Raw genomic sequence first — 16285 nt, forward strand, 5'->3', positions numbered from 1 at the left:
ATGAGAATACATGAATTCTTTTAGTGCTCATAGTCTAATGCAAAAGATGAGCAGGTAACTATGGTGCAGAACAAGTGCCGAAGGAGAAGCATGAGCAAAATGCTGTGCTCAGAAAATGAAGCGGCACCCAAGGATTCCTTAGGAAGACATGAAATCAGCATACTGGCTGGTTGAGCTTTTCAAGACCTTAGAGTTAAAAAACAAACTTCGAAGAGCTCACCTGGAAGGGCTGAAAAAGCTGGTGCTGGGAAGGGTAGTGGGGGTGGGAGAGTGGGACCTGGGGGTGGTTAATGGGTACAAAAAGTAGTTAGAAATAGTGAATAAGGGCCAGCTGCAGTGGCTCATGCCTGTAATCCCAGCACTTTGGGAGGCTGAAGCGGGCAGATCACTTGAGGTCAGGAGTTTGAGACCAGCCTGGCCAACAGAGTGAAACCCTGTCTTTACTAAAACCACAAAAATTAGCTGGGCGTGGTGGTGTGCACCTGTAGTCCCAGCTACCAGGGGCTGAGGCAGGAGAATCACTTGAACCTGGGAGGTGGAGGTTGCAGTGAGCTGAGATTGCTCTGTTGCACTATGGCCTGGGCAACAGAGCGAGACTGTCTCAAAAGTTAAAAAAAAAAAAAAAAAGTGAATAAGACCTAGAATTTGATAGCACAACAGGGTGACTATAATCAATAATAATTTAATTTTACATTTTAAAATAACTAAAAGAGTATAATTGGATTGTAACACAAAGGATAAATGCTTGAGGGGATATCCCATTTATTATGATTATTACACATTGCATTCCTGTATCAAAGTATTTAATATACCCCAGAAATATATACACCTACTACATGCCCACAAAAATTAAAAAATTAAAAATTAAAATTAAAAAAAGCTAAAAATAAAATAATAAATAAAACACTCCAAGAGAAATCAAGATCTCCCCCTAGTGTTTAGCTAAATAATAGCACCTCGACTTTCCAACGTAGTGCTAACACAGAAGAACAAATCTTCGATTTAAAAAAAATTTTTTTTTGGAAATAAACATCTCGGTTTCAATATCACCAACAGAAAGGGTAGACACAGTCAATTACTAACAAAAATGGCAAATAAATTCAATAGCGAAATGCCCTTGAAGAGAGAGATGGAGTCTCAAACCTGGGAGGTATTTATGTAAAAAACCTGTGGAGCTGGAGTGCATTAATCAGGATTAAGGAATCTAAAAGATAAGGTATTCAATCTCCGTAGATATTAATATTCTAAATGGCTGTTAGTTTCGATGAGCAGTATAGTTGGTGACACTTACCCCCTCCCACTTCTCAGTCTCACTTCTGAGTTAACTGGGCATCAGATTTCTGACTACTCAAACCAATGAATGTAGTGAAAAATCAGGAAGTATGCGAAAATAGCCCTGCAAAATAACTATCACAAAGACAGGCAAAAAGAAACTAGGTATCTATGTAGAAATAAACACAGTTATGAATTGACCGGCTATTATTACTTAATATGAAATTCTAATAATTTGGGTTGATTTGCGCTGGCAGAAAGAAAAGAGCACATTTATAAGGATAGCTTCAACACTGGATTTCTGGCAGCATGATTGACAACTGGTAGCCAGGGAAGAAATAAATCTACTGAAAGCAGAGTATAGCCTTTATTTTATTGATGAGCCTATATTAAACAACATTCACATCATAATCAGCATCTTCTTTTTATGAAGGTGTCAGAAAAAGATGTTTATTAAAAATGACTCAAAAATTTAGAAGTTTTTGAAAGTTAGCTAAGTTTCTGTGATTTTCTAAATTCATTATTTGGGCAGACCCTGTTGACTGTTAATCTAACATCCATTCCCCCTCTTCTACCGCTAACAGAATTCATTTATTTGGGAAGATAATGAACTCAGATAAATATTTCTCCAGCTTCCTTTAAGCTAGAAGTTGCTTTGTGACAGTTCTGATCAATAAGATACAAGCAGAAATCTGCTGGGCCTCTTGGGAAGCTTTTGCTTTCCAGACACAAGGAAACACATACCCTTGGCACTGCCCATACTCCTGCCTTGAGTAAAGATGTGCTGGCTGGATCTGCAGCAGCAATAATGAACCACAAGGAAACTCTAAGAATGGTGGGGCAGAAAGTTAGGAAGAGCCTGTATCCTCAAAACTCTTGTCGAGCACTAAATCAGCATCACCAATAACCTAATATGGACTTCTGCCACACTTGTTTATGTCCCCTGAAAATGAAGTTTTCTGTTACTTTCAACCCAATATATTATATACCGACCAATTAATTATTTCTAAATATTATCTTTAGTATTAATAAAAATAAGTAATGTTTATTGAAGGCGCCATGTAAAGCTCTTTTAATCCGCACAGCAAGTTCATTATGTAGATTTTACCATCAAGCTCTTTTTTTCAGGGGTGAAGGAGGGATTCTAAAATTTAATGAAGTTAGCTGCTAAGGATCACACAGGCAGTAAGTGGTGGAACAAGCTTTCAATTCAGGTCTGACCCCAGATGTTTTCTTATTCACTCTGCCATGCAGTTATAGTATCATTTCCACAATATTGCTGAAAGACTTCCATTTAGAATTTTTGCACATACATTATGTCTTCAGGATCTCGTTTTTTCTATGTCTTTTGTCTTATATTTCTCTCAAACCTTCACTCAAAAATTAGAATTACAGTATTAGATTGTATTAGTCCACTTTCACACTGCTATAAAGATACTACCTGAGACTGGGTAATTCATAAACAGAGGTTGAATTGACTCACAGTTCTGCATAGCTGGGGAGGCCTCAGGAAACTTACAATCATGGCAAAAGGCAAAGGGGAAGCAGACAACTTCTTCAAAAGGCAGCAGGAGAGGGAGAAGTGCGTGGGAAGGAGGAACTGTCAACCACTTATAAAACCATCAGATCTGGTGAGAACTCACTCACTATCATGAGAACAGCATGGCGGAAACTGCCCCCATGATCCAATCACCTCCTACTAGGTCCCTCCCTTGACGCGTGGGGATTATGGGGATTACAATGGATTGATCTCATTACAATGAGATTTGTGTGGAACATGGCCAAACCATACCATAGATTTTTGTAGAGCAGGCTGGTCTGATAGCTCTTGGGTTTTTCCGTGATTTTCTGCATTATAAATATTTTTTTTCATTGCTGTACTTACCACTTTTCTGTTTCAGTTTATTATATTTCATGGATCTTGCTGGCATACATTTTTATACTCAAGTCAGTAAATTTGTATTGGTAACTGATATCTCAATGATGATAGACTTTTAAGTTCTAGAAACTTATAATAACTACCATTAAATGTTAATGAATTTCAAAGATGGCCAAAGCCAAATAGAACACTCCAGTGATCATCTCCCACCCACTCCCCCAAGGAACACCAAATTGAACAATGGTGCACAAAAAATAGCACTTTTATAAGAACCAAAAATCAGGTGAGTGATCACAGTATCACACCAACCAGATTTAACCAAAATAAGACTATCTCAAGATATTCAATAACCAAACTCCCACAAGGATAACGAAAAGATTCTAAAAGCAGCAAGATAAAAGAAATAACACACAAAGGAGCTCTATTATGTCCAGAGTCAGTCTTCTCAGCAGAAACCTTACAGGGCAGGAGAGAGTGGCATGACATATTTAAAGTACTGAAGGAAAAAAAACTTTTATTCTAGAATAGTATATCCAGCAGTCCTTCGAACATGAGGAAGAAAAAAAGACTTTACCAGGTAAACAAAAGCTAAGGGATTTCATCAAAATCAAACCTATCCTACAAGAAATGCCAATGGGAGTTCTTTAATCAGAAAGAAAAGGACGCTAGTGAACAATAATAAATCATCTGAAGGTACAAAACTCACTGGTAATAGTAGGTATACAGAATATTATAACACTGTAATTGTGGTGTGTAAACTACTCCAATCTTGAGTAGAAAGACTAAAAGATGAACCTATCAAAAATAACAACTACAATAACTTTTCAAGACATAGACTATGGTATAAATAGAAAAAAGCTGGCCAGGCGTGGTGGCTCATGCCTATAATCCCAGCATTTTGGGAGGCCGAGGTGGGCAAATCACTTGAGGTCAGGAGTCTGAGACCAGCCTGAGCAACATTGTGAAACCCTGTCTCTACTAAAAATACAAAAATTAGCTAAGTGTGGTGGCATGCACCTGTAATCCCAGCTACTCGGGAGGCTGAGGCAGGAGAATCATTTGAACCTGGGAGGTAGAGGTTGCAGTGAGCTGAAATCATGCCACTGCACTCCAGCCTGGGTGACAGAGCGAGACTCTGTCTAAAAAAACAAAAAAACAAAAAAACATACAAATAGAAAAAACAAAAAGTTAAAAGCAGGAGGATAAAATTAAAGTGTGGAGTTTATATTCATTTTCTCTTTGCTTGTTTTTTTTTTTTTTTTGTTTGTTTGTTTGTTTTTGCAATCAGTGTTAAGTTGCCATCAGGTTAAAATAATGGGTTATATTATTTGCAAGCCTCATGGTAACCTCAAATTTAAAAGTGTAAAGACACAAAAAATAAAAAGCAAGAAATTAAAACATACCACCAGGAAAATCATCTTCATGAAAAGGAAGACAAATAGGAAGGAAAGAAGGAAGAGAAGACCAGAAAACAAATAACAAAATGGCAGGGATAAGTCCTTACTTCTCAGTAATAACATTGAATGTAAATGAACTAAACTCCCCAACCAAAAGATGTAGACTGGCTGAATGGATTTAAAAACAAATGAACAAACAAACAAACAAAAAAACAAAACAAAAAGACCCTAACACTCTGTTGCTACAAGATACATTTTGCCTATAAAGACACACAGACAGAAAATAAAGGGATCGGAAAAGATATCCCATGCCAATGGAACCCAGAAAAGAGCAGGAGTAGCTATACTTAGACAAAACAGATTTCAAGACAAAAACTATAAAGTGAGACAAAGAAGGTCATTATATAATGATAAAGGACTCGATTCAGCAAGAGGATATAACAACTGTAAATATATGTGTATATATATATATACCCAACACTAGAGCACCGAGATACAGAAAGTAAATATTATTAGAGCTGGAGGGAGAGAGACAGAGAGAGAGAGAGAGAATGAGAGAGAGAGAGAGAGAGAGAGAGAGAGAGAGAGAGAGAGAGAGACTCTGATGTAATAATAGCTGGAGAACTCACCACTCCACTTTTGGTATTGGACCAAAATCATCCAGACAAAGGAACATCAGATTTAATCTGCACTATAGACCAAATGTATCTAATAGATATTTACAGAATATTTCTTCCAGTGGTGGCAGAATGCACATTCTTCTTCTCAGCACATGGGTCAATCTCAAGGATAGAAAACGTGTTAGACCACAAAACACATCTTAAAATTTTCAAGAAAATCAAAATTATTTCAAGAATCCTCTCTGACCACAATAAAATAAAACTACCATTATCATATTTTACCAGTTCTCTGCTTGGAACTTTCAACTGTGCAGGTGGGTGTAGTGGAAAGGGTGAATGAAGGCTTTGTAACTTGGCTGTGGGTCAGATCCTGAGTTTGCTACTTGCTAGCTATGTGTTGCTAGGGCAAGTTGTTTGCCCTACAGAAGCCAAAATTTCCCTGTATTAAAATCGGGAAAAATATTAGTATCTACCTCATAGTTTTGAAATGATGCATGTACATGCCCAGCAAACACATGGTAAGCACTTCACAAATTGTTGCTATTGTTAGCGTTATCATCTCAGCTGACCACATCCTTTGAAGACTTTTGTTCTGCTCTCTTTTGGACAATGAAACCAAAATAATTGAAGTCTACAAGAGCAAAATGCTTCAACAAGTAAAAATAGCTATTAAAAACAGGCATTATTTCTTTCCCTACCAATCCTGGTGACTTATTCTTGTTTACTCTGTTATCAGGTGGGTTCATCAGCCCTGCAATATAATCATTGCTCCTTTATAAGGAATTCAAAAATCTGTTTGTATGACTTAATACTGAGTCCACTTGGAATGTTCTAAACATTTAAAATAATTTTTTAAAAATGCTATATTATTAAATTTATCAAGCTTTTCCACTCATACTATTGATTTTTGATTATTTACCCTGTTAATTAGGAAGTCTATGAAATTGACAATAGGATAAATTAGTCAAAAATTATTACATCACATGTCTATGAACAAGGATGACATCTCAGTCAATTTCCAGAGAAGCTCTATTGTAAAGGCTCATGGATATGAATGCCAATTTCGGTTTTGGTGCTGTTACCCTAAGAAGTGATCCCTTTGTATAAAACATGTCTGAAGACTGGTTTATTTCTTCCAGGTCAAGGAGAGTGTATCTAGTGTTGCTTCTTGATAACGTGGTAGGTTTAATCACTATCAATTTCTTAGTGAAACATGTGAGAATGTTTGGGGAAGATAAATTAGGATGTGAATTTAATAATGTAAGTGTTCCTTATTTTATGAAAACTGCACATAACACAAGTACTGACACATAGAAGATGCTAAATGATAATTGTCAGATGAATACATATTTCTTTTATCATTCTTTCCTGATTCTGAGATTTAGACATTTCAAAATCATGTTCTTCTTTTTCTCAAATATTAGTAACATCCATCTTCTGGAGGTTCACAGATCTCCTTTTGAAGTTTTGTGAGAAGAAAACCTAAGCCTCAATGAAAATTGGTTGTTGTGCTTCAGATTATGGTGGAAACATGTTGGATTTAAAAGAAAAAGTTAGCATTAAAATAACTCTAGATATTTATGTCTGGTTTGGTGGCATCTTACTAAAAAAAAAAAGTAGATACTACCTTTTGTCTAAAAGATGTTTGAAATGTACATATCTTAAGCAGCTGTTGGCCAAATTTCCAGTTCTCAAATATAGCTTTTTTCCCCTTCAACTTTCTAAAAGTGTGGGGAAAAAAAAGAGTGTCTACCACAGAAACTTGAGTTTTGTAATTAAAACTGTTTTTCATGTTATTTACAAGTAATGAAGATAAAGAAACTCTTATAGAAACACTTTCTGTAAAAGACTAACAGGTTTTGCTTACATTTACTTAGTAGTCATAATCTCCTTTATTTCCTATGAAGCTAATATTTTAACCTGATTACAAAATTACATTATTAGGAGTGGTTTTGTTCTCAGTCCATAGCATAGGGCTGTGCAAAATAAACCTACAGAAGCCTTGCTAGCTTGCTGAGAATGAAAATAGGTGGAAAAATCTGATTATATATATTAAAAATGTAAATATAAATTTTTCACTTCTATTCGCTTTAATTCTAAGAGAATATTTATATAATAAAATAAAAACACAATCAGGTCTCTAAAAACAAAGAGTAAGCAATGATGCCACACAAGAGCTCGCCTATATTACAAGGCTGTAGTAACTACAACGGTATGGTACTGATACAAAAATAGACACACAGATCAATGTAACAGAACAGAGAACCCAGACATAAAGTTGCACGCATAGCAACCAATTGATATTTGACAAAACTGACAAAAATAAGGAGTGGGGAAAGGGAAACCTGGCTACCCATATGCAGAAGAATGAAACTGTACCCCTACTTCTAACCATATACAAAAATTAGCTCAAGATGGATTAAAGACTTACGTGTAAGACCTCAAACTATAAAAATCCTAGAAAACCTAGGAAAAATTCTTCTGGACATTGGCTTAGGCAAAGAACTTATGACTGAGACCTCAAAAGCAAATGCAACAAAAACAAAAATTGACAAATGTGACTTAAAGAGCTTCTGCACAGCAACAAAAACTATCAAAAGAGTAAGCAGATAATCTACAGAATGGGAGAAAATATTTGCAAACTATGCATCTGACAAAGGACAAGTATCCAGACTCTATCAGGAACTTAAACAAATCAAAAAGAAAAAAAACAACCCCATTAAAAAGTGGGCAAAAGACATGAACAGACACTTCTCAAAAGAATACATACAAGTGGCCAATGAGCATGAAAAAATACTCAACATTACTAATCATTAGGGAAATGCAAATCAAAACCACAATGAGATACCATCTTACACCAGTCAGAACGGCTATTATTAAAAAGTCAAAAAATAACAGATGCTGGCGAAGTTGCCGAAAATGAGAATGCTTATACACTGTTGGTGGGAATACAAGTTAGTTCAACTTCTTTGGAAAACAGTATGGAGATTTGTCAAAGAATTAAAAATAGAACTACCATTCAATCTGACAATCCCACTACTGGGTGTCTACTCAAAAGAAATCGTTCTATCAAAAAGATACATGCACTTGTATGTTCATCACAGCACTATTCACAATAGCATTTATATATTAATACATTTATATTATTTATATTATTAATATATAAAAATTATATATATAAACGAAATCAACTTAAGTGTCCATCAACAAATGACTGGATAAAGAAAATGTGATACACATACACCACAGAATACTACACAGTCATAAAAAAGAAAAAATCATGTCTTTTGCAGTCACATGGACGCAGCTGGAGGCCATCATCTTAAACACAGAAACAGAAAATACTGCATGTTCTCATATATAAGTGGGAGCTAAACAATGGGTACATATGGATAAAAAGATGGGAAAAGTAGACACTGGGGATTCCAAAAGGGGAGAGGTGGGAAAACCACCTACTGGATACTATGTTCGCTATTTGGGTGATGGGTTAAATAGAACCCCAAATTCCAGCATTATGCAAGACACTCACATAAGAAATCTACACATGTACCCCCTGAATCTAAAATAAAAGTTGAAATTATATAAATAAATATATAAACAAACAAGACACCTTTGCCAGGTGCAGTGGCTCATGCCTGTAATCCTGCAACTGGGGAGATTGAAGTGGGAGAACTGTTTGAGTCCAGAAGTCCAAGGTTACAGGGAGTTGTGATTGTGCCACTGCACACCAGCCTGGGTGACAGAATGAGACTCAAAAAACCACATCTTCATCTCATATTTCTATAAACCACCTTAAATCCTTCTGGGGACAAAACTGGCTTAAAAAAAAACTCAGTTGCTGCAATTGAGCGTCATATATGGATCTAAACTTTCTGGCAACAGGGACAAAAATGCAAACATAACAAATCACATAGGTCTTGTATTGAAGGAGAGCCCCAGTTCCTCAAAAGACAATGATTTTTCCAGATACTGCATTCTAGAAAAAAATTCTCACATGGGCCTTTATATAGGGGATATTGAGTCACATAATGAACAATGCTCTTGATAATTTTACACCAGAGGCAGAAGCAGCTTTTGTTCTTCACAAACCCTCGATAAAGCCAAATGCATAATATTAGAGTAAAATTCATGAAAATGTTTCTTGTGGTGCAAATATAAAACTTATGATGCCATAATGGAGAAGGCTGAAACAATGAAGAGTGCATGCACAGACCACATTGAACTCATTTCATTAAGTAAAACAGGTTTTTTGAGGGGAGCAAGGAAGACAGTGGTTCTATTTCTCTTTTACTGTTTGAAAAAGCAGTGCGTATACATATGGATACGATAAAGAATTCAAACGGGGCTAGGTGGGGTGGTGTGCACCCCTAAGTCCCAGCTACTCAGGAGGCTGATGTGGGAGGATCGCTTGAGCCCAGGAGTTCAAGGCTGTAGTGAGCTAAGATCACGCTACACTCCAGCCTGGGCAACAGACCCTGCCTCTAAAAAAAAGAAAAGAAAAAAAAAGAATTAAAATACTCAGGTAAAATGCTGGTTCCTTATCTTCTTACCACTGTTAGCTGTGTCTCCCACTCCCCTCTTCACAGGTAACCAGTTACCTGTTTCTTTTGTATCCCTTCAGAGGCAGTCATTGCTAACAGAGCAAACACGACACACAAACCTTTTTATTCCAAATGGCATCTTTGGCACCTTGTTTTTACTTTTCATGATGTATCATGGGTGTCTTTCCACATCATTACATAGAGTTATATCTTGATCTTGGTAATGGGTGCCTAATATTTCAGTGAATGTTTCATAATTTAACCAGTTTCCTATTGAGGGACATTTAAGTCCAGCCTTGTTTGTCCACAAATAATACTATAATACATATTCTTGTATTCTTATCTATACAAGCACATATGCAGGTATATTCGTAAGATAGATTATTAGAAGTAGAATCACTGGATCCAAAGTACATTCTTTATTATTATTATTATTATTTTTTGTAGAGATGGGGTCTACTATGTTGCCTAAGTTGGTCTCAAACTTCTGGCCTCAAGCAATCCTCCAGCCACTGTAGCCAGGCCAAAGGTATGTTTTAAATTTTGTTAAGTGTTTCAAGTTGCTCTCTAGAGACTCCCAACAGCAATGCTTTCATTCAGTAAATATTTGTGTGCCTACCATGTGCCAGGCACTGGTCTAAGTATTTGCCAAGAATTGATAAACAAAAATGATCTCTGCCTCCAAGAACCATATATGGTATACACACATGCGGGTGTGTGTGGGTGTGTGTGCCGCGTGGAGGGAGAAGAGAAAGTTGGCATAATAATGAGTTAATTATATGGGATGCTAGGTGATAAGTGCTATGGAAAAGAGAGTTTGGTTAAAAAAAAAAAAAAGATTAGAAGCTGGGGGAGGGGCTGAGTCACAATTTTCACTGAGGAGGTGACGCATGAGCAGACTTGAAGGAGGTAAGGGACTCGACATAATGGCATCTGGGGCAAAGAGCGTCTCAGCAGAGGAAACAGGCAGTGGTTTCTTGGGTCTCTGGTGGGAATGTGCCTGAGGCCAGGAGCCAGGAGCCAGGGAAGCTGAAATGGAGTGGAGTGAGGGAGATAATGCCAGAGAAATAAGTGGGGGGAGCAATAGACATTTTGGCTTTTACAATAAATACTTGGCGAGCCCCTGGAGGATTTGAGATGAGGTTTGACATGACTGAATTACATTTTAAAAGGATCACTTGTGGCTGTGTGGGAGTGAGGGTTGAGGCAAGGAAATGGTTGGAGTCTGTATATATTTTGAAGGTAGAATCAATGAGATTTATTTACAGATTGGTTAGGTGTGTATGGAGAGAGAGCAAGAGAGTGAGTGAGGGATAAGAGATACAAAGAATGACTCCAAAATTGCTATTAGCTGAGATGAATGAAGCAGGTTTGCAAGATCAGAATTGCAGCTTTGCACAGGTACACTCTGAGCTGTCTAATATCCAAATGAAGACACTGAGAAGGCAGTTTGGTATGTGAGTCTGGGGTCTCCAGACATACAACAAATGGTTTCTAAGCCATGAAACACTGCAAGAGTGTAGACAGAGTAGACAGAGAGGTGGACCAAGGACTGGGTCCTGGGACACAACAAATTAATAACTACAAGACTAAACTTAAGAAACCCCTGGTGGAACTGATAAGAGGTATGGAGGGGAAAGAGTGAGGGAGGAAAGGTGACAGAGAGAGATCCAAATACTAACACATGGAATGAAGGGGTCATCACTTCAGATCCTGCATTCATTAAAAAGGGTTACAAACAACTTTACTAAAAACTATCTATCTATCTATCTATCTATCTATCTATCTATCTATCTATCTATCTATCTATCTATCTCCACAATACCTATAGAACTCCTACAAATTAGTAAGAGAGACACCTCAATGTAAAATCAGACAAATGATTTGAAAGAGACTTCACAACAGAGAATACCCAAATGGATGCACTTGGACACTGGAAAACAATACAAGTAAGAACCTTTTGAGAGCCAATTTACCATTGGATTCCAATAACGCAACTGTTAGACCTTCAATATTGCCCTCAGGTTTCTGAGGCTCTGCTCATTTTTTGAATTTTTTCTCTCTCTGTTCTCCAGACTGAATAAATGGTATTGCTGTCTTCCACTTCTTGGCTCTTCTGCCATCTTCAGTCAGCTGTTGAATCCATCAAATTTAAATACCTTTACATATCTTTTCAGTTCTAAAATTCCTATTTGGTTCTTATTTTTTCTACTCTCCTGAGGACTTCTATCTTTCCTAAGAGTGCTATTCCACGCTATAATAGCTGCCTTAAAACTGGTAAGTCCAACATCTGGATCATATTGGTGTTGACATGTCTTTTTTCTTGAGAATGTATCACATTTTCCTGGTTCTTTGTACGCCAGGTAATTTTAGATTAAATGCTGCACATTCTGAATATTATAATTTACTCTAGGTCTTGTCAAAATATTCTGGAGAATGTTGATTTTTGTTTAACAATAAACCCATATAGGTTCATACTGAAAGTTTTCTGCCATCTTCTGTGGCTGTGGTTCCCAGTTGTTTTCAAAGGGTGATATTATATTGGATCAATCTTAACATGTACTGCTCAGTAATCTGTGTCTTGGCCAGTGGTTTAAATTGTACGTTAGTTCCTAAAGCCTCTGCTGCGCTGCTGTGGGTCTGTCCTAAGTATGTAAGCTTAGAGCTTGTACTAATTAACACATACAAAAAAGGGATTCCTTCTGCTTTGTTCTCTCTGGTTTTCCCCATCATGCCCTAAGACAGCCCATTCCTCTGTCCTCTGACCAGAAACAAGGGTTTTGCTTGGAATTTTAGTTCCATCACTATTACTATGCAGTTCCCACTCCTCAGGCCACCCTCAGAACAGAGAGTAAATAGAGAAAAATCCAGATGACCTCCACAGTCTTCAAGACTGCAAAGGCTCTTTTCCCATTTCCTTTGCCCAGAGAGAGTGCTTCCATCCATTTTAACTGTTGGCACCACTTGCTAGCACAGCTTACCTGAGGGCTTACCCACGGCAAGCCATGAGAGAAAACATAAAAACCTGGGGATTTCCCCTGACGTTCTCTAGCTTCCAGGAACTCCTTTTGCTGATCTTTTGGGTTTTTCCTCAAAGTTTAATCTGCCAGAGGTGCCTCTGTGACAGCTCTTCTGGGTGCCCTCCCTTGGATCAGGGTCAAGAAAGAAGAGGGGAGAAATGAGAAGTTCACCCCTGTATGGGTCTTTTCTGCAGGTTTGACTCTGTCTTCTATCCTACTGCTACCCCCCACCCCTACCCCCAGTGTTCTCAGTTGTCTTCTACATTTTGTACAGAATTTTTAGTCAGTGGGAGACGCTTCAGTGGACTTATGTCATTTTGACTATACTGAAATCCAAAACTGCATTACTTTAAGAGCTCCAAACTGGAAACACCACAACTGTCCTTGACATGAGAATGGACAAACTGTGATATATTTATACAATGGCATATTACAGCAGCAATGAAAATGAACAAATTACAATGACATCAGCGACATGGGTGAATCTCACATTATTTTTGTTTAGTGGCTAAGAGAAAATCATTTTTAGCTTTCAAAGAAAAAATTAGCCTTCAAAGAAGAAAAAATACAAATTGTATGGTTTTACTTATATAAAGTTCAAAAGTAGGCAAAACTAAATTACAGTCATGTGTCGCTTGACACAGATACATTCTGAGAAATGCATTGGTAGGTCTGAGTTCACCCTTGTGGGAACATGAGAGTGTACTTACACAAACCTAGATGACTGCCCACTACACACCCAGGCAATATGATATAGCCCTAGGCTACAAACCTGTACAACATTTAACTGCACTAAATATTGTAGGCGACAGTAGCACAGTGGTATCTGCATATCTAAACATAAAAAAAGTACAGTGAAAATACCGTATAAGAGGTAAAAGATGAGATACCTGTAAAGGACACTTAACATGACAGAGCTTGCAGAACTGCAAGTTGCTTGAGGTGGGTCGGTGAGTGAATGTGAAGGCCTAGAACATTACTATACTTATAAAACACTGTACTTAGGCTACACTCAATTTATAAATTTTTTTCTTTAATAATGAACCTTAGGTTACTGCAAGGTTTTTATCTTATCACTTATAGTTTTCACTTCTTGACTCTTTCATAATACTTAGCTTAAAATACATTGTATGGTTGTTCAAAATTATTCTCTTTATATCTCATTCTATAAACATTTTTCCTTAAACAATTTTTTTGTTGAAAACTAAGACATGAACACACACATTAGCTTAGGCCTGCACAGGGTCAAAATCATCAATATTACTGTCTTCCACCTCCACATTTGTCCCACTGGAAGGTCTTCAGGGGTAACAAAATACATGGAGCAGTCATCTCCTATCATAACAATGTTTTCTAGAATATCTCATGAAAGATCTGCCTGAGGCTGTTCACTTAAAAATAAGGAGTACATTCTAAAATAACAAAGTATGGTAAATATGTAAACCAGTATCAAAGTTCTTTATTATCAAGTATTATGCGCTATACTTCTATGACTAGCAGCGCAGCAGGCTTGTTTATACCAGCATCAGCACAAACATGTGAGTAATGAATGCATTGGGCTATGTCACTAGGTGATAGAAATATTTCAGTTCCATTATAATTTTACTGAGTATTGACCTATAGGCAGACCATGTTGACTTGAGATGTTGTATAATGCATTGATGCTTTACAACGTTAGAAGTCAGAATAGCTGTTAACTTTTTTCTGAGAGATGGGGGTCTCACTATGTTGCCCAGGATGGTCTTGAACTCCTGGGCTCATGTGATCCTCCCACCTCAGCCTCCCAAAGTGCTGGAATTACAGGTGTGAGTGACCCCACCCAGTCAGTAACTGTTATCTTTGTAGAGGAGGAAGGAAGTAGTGATTGTCAAATGACACTAGGAGAGTTTTTGGGGTGCTGTGAACATTCTATTTCTTGTCTACATGGTGATCACACATGTAGTAATTTAATTCCTTGAGCTGACCATTTGAGTTGCACGAACTCTTCTGTACCTAATGTATCAATTTTAAAAACGTTTGAAAAATTACCTCTTCCTTCTGTTTGCAAATGACAGAACCCTACTTAAACTGGTCAATGTACTAAGGGGCATCTTTAAAGAGCATACCAAGATGCCTAGTGGAATCCACGGACAGGAATAATACAGAACCTCATGAACAATTGAGCCAGAAGCTCAAATACTACCAGAAACTTCTCTTCTTACTACAAATGTTTCCTCCAGGTCAGTGACCACTGACGTGGTATAATCATTTTATGTAATATGCACTGAGACATTTGTGATGTGCACCTACTGTATTGCTTGCTTAAGACCTTGCCTACTTTCTGGGGACAGTACCACCCTCAGGGATAATGGTCTTTCCCCATTCCATCCATATGATTTTCACAGTAGGAAACCATAGCTAGTGTTCTACCTTAACCCCAATCCTCTAGCCACAGTCAATTAGTCCAGTAATGTGCACCTGACCTGCCCTGGGAACCCTATCCCTAGAATTTTGGGACTTGGAAACTCTCAGGAGTACAGTGCAGAAATCTGTTTTAATAGCCCTTCAGGTGACCAAGTTTAAGAACTCTACCAGAGACTAGTTTAACTCTTCATTTGGTTGCGCCTGTTATTTCTTTAAAGGTATTTTAAAACTGGCATTGTACTCAATCAATACTGTCAATTCGTGGTAGATGGGAGGCAGGGGCGGTGTTGGGGAGCATTCAAGTATCAATAAAGGATATGATATGAAGGATTAAAATAATACAGTTTGGAAAAGGTTTAGAATATTTACATAATCTTTCCAGAACTAAATGGCTTTTTGTAGCAGCAGAATCCATCTAAATCATGGTAGTTATGAATTCAGACTTAGGAAAAAGTTAACTGTCAAGCATAAATGATTACAATTTTAGAAGGAAAAAGAAACAAATACATTATCTTCAAATTTAAGTGGCTGACTACCTATTAAGTACTTTTTCTTCTTTATAATTTACTATATATTTCTCAAATTTCAGTATGTAGAAGCTGGGCATGGTGGCTCATGTCTATAATCCCAGCACTTTGGGAGGCTGAGGTGGGAGAATCGCGTGAGCCCAGCAGTTCGAGACCATCCTGGGCAAAATAGTAAGACCTGATCTCTTAAAAAAAGAAAAAAAGAAGTTTTTCTCTTTAGGAAACTAAAAGTCAATAGTCTGTGGTAGTACCACAGCAGGTAAAAATACAACAGCAGGTACAACAGTGGGTGGATCAATTGAAGTCAGGAGTTTGAGACCAGCCTGACAAACATGGTGAAACTCGGTTTCTACTAAAAATACAAAAATTAGCTGGGCATGGTGGTATGCGCCTGTAGTCCTAGCAACCTGGGAGGCTAAGACAGGTGAATTGCTTGAACCCAGGAGGCAGAGGTTGCAGTGAGCCGAGATCATGTCACTGCACTCCACCAGCCTGAGCAACAGAGCAAGATTCTTTTAAAAAAAAAAAAAAGTATAAATTGTAAAAAACCAATTAATATTATAAACAACACAAACAATACATATGATACTATTATTAAGAAATATCTAAAATCAGGAATTAAGATA

This window comes from Macaca nemestrina, chromosome 3, assembly GCF_043159975.1.
Source record: "Macaca nemestrina isolate mMacNem1 chromosome 3, mMacNem.hap1, whole genome shotgun sequence".
Lineage (NCBI taxonomy): Eukaryota > Metazoa > Chordata > Mammalia > Primates > Cercopithecidae > Macaca > Macaca nemestrina.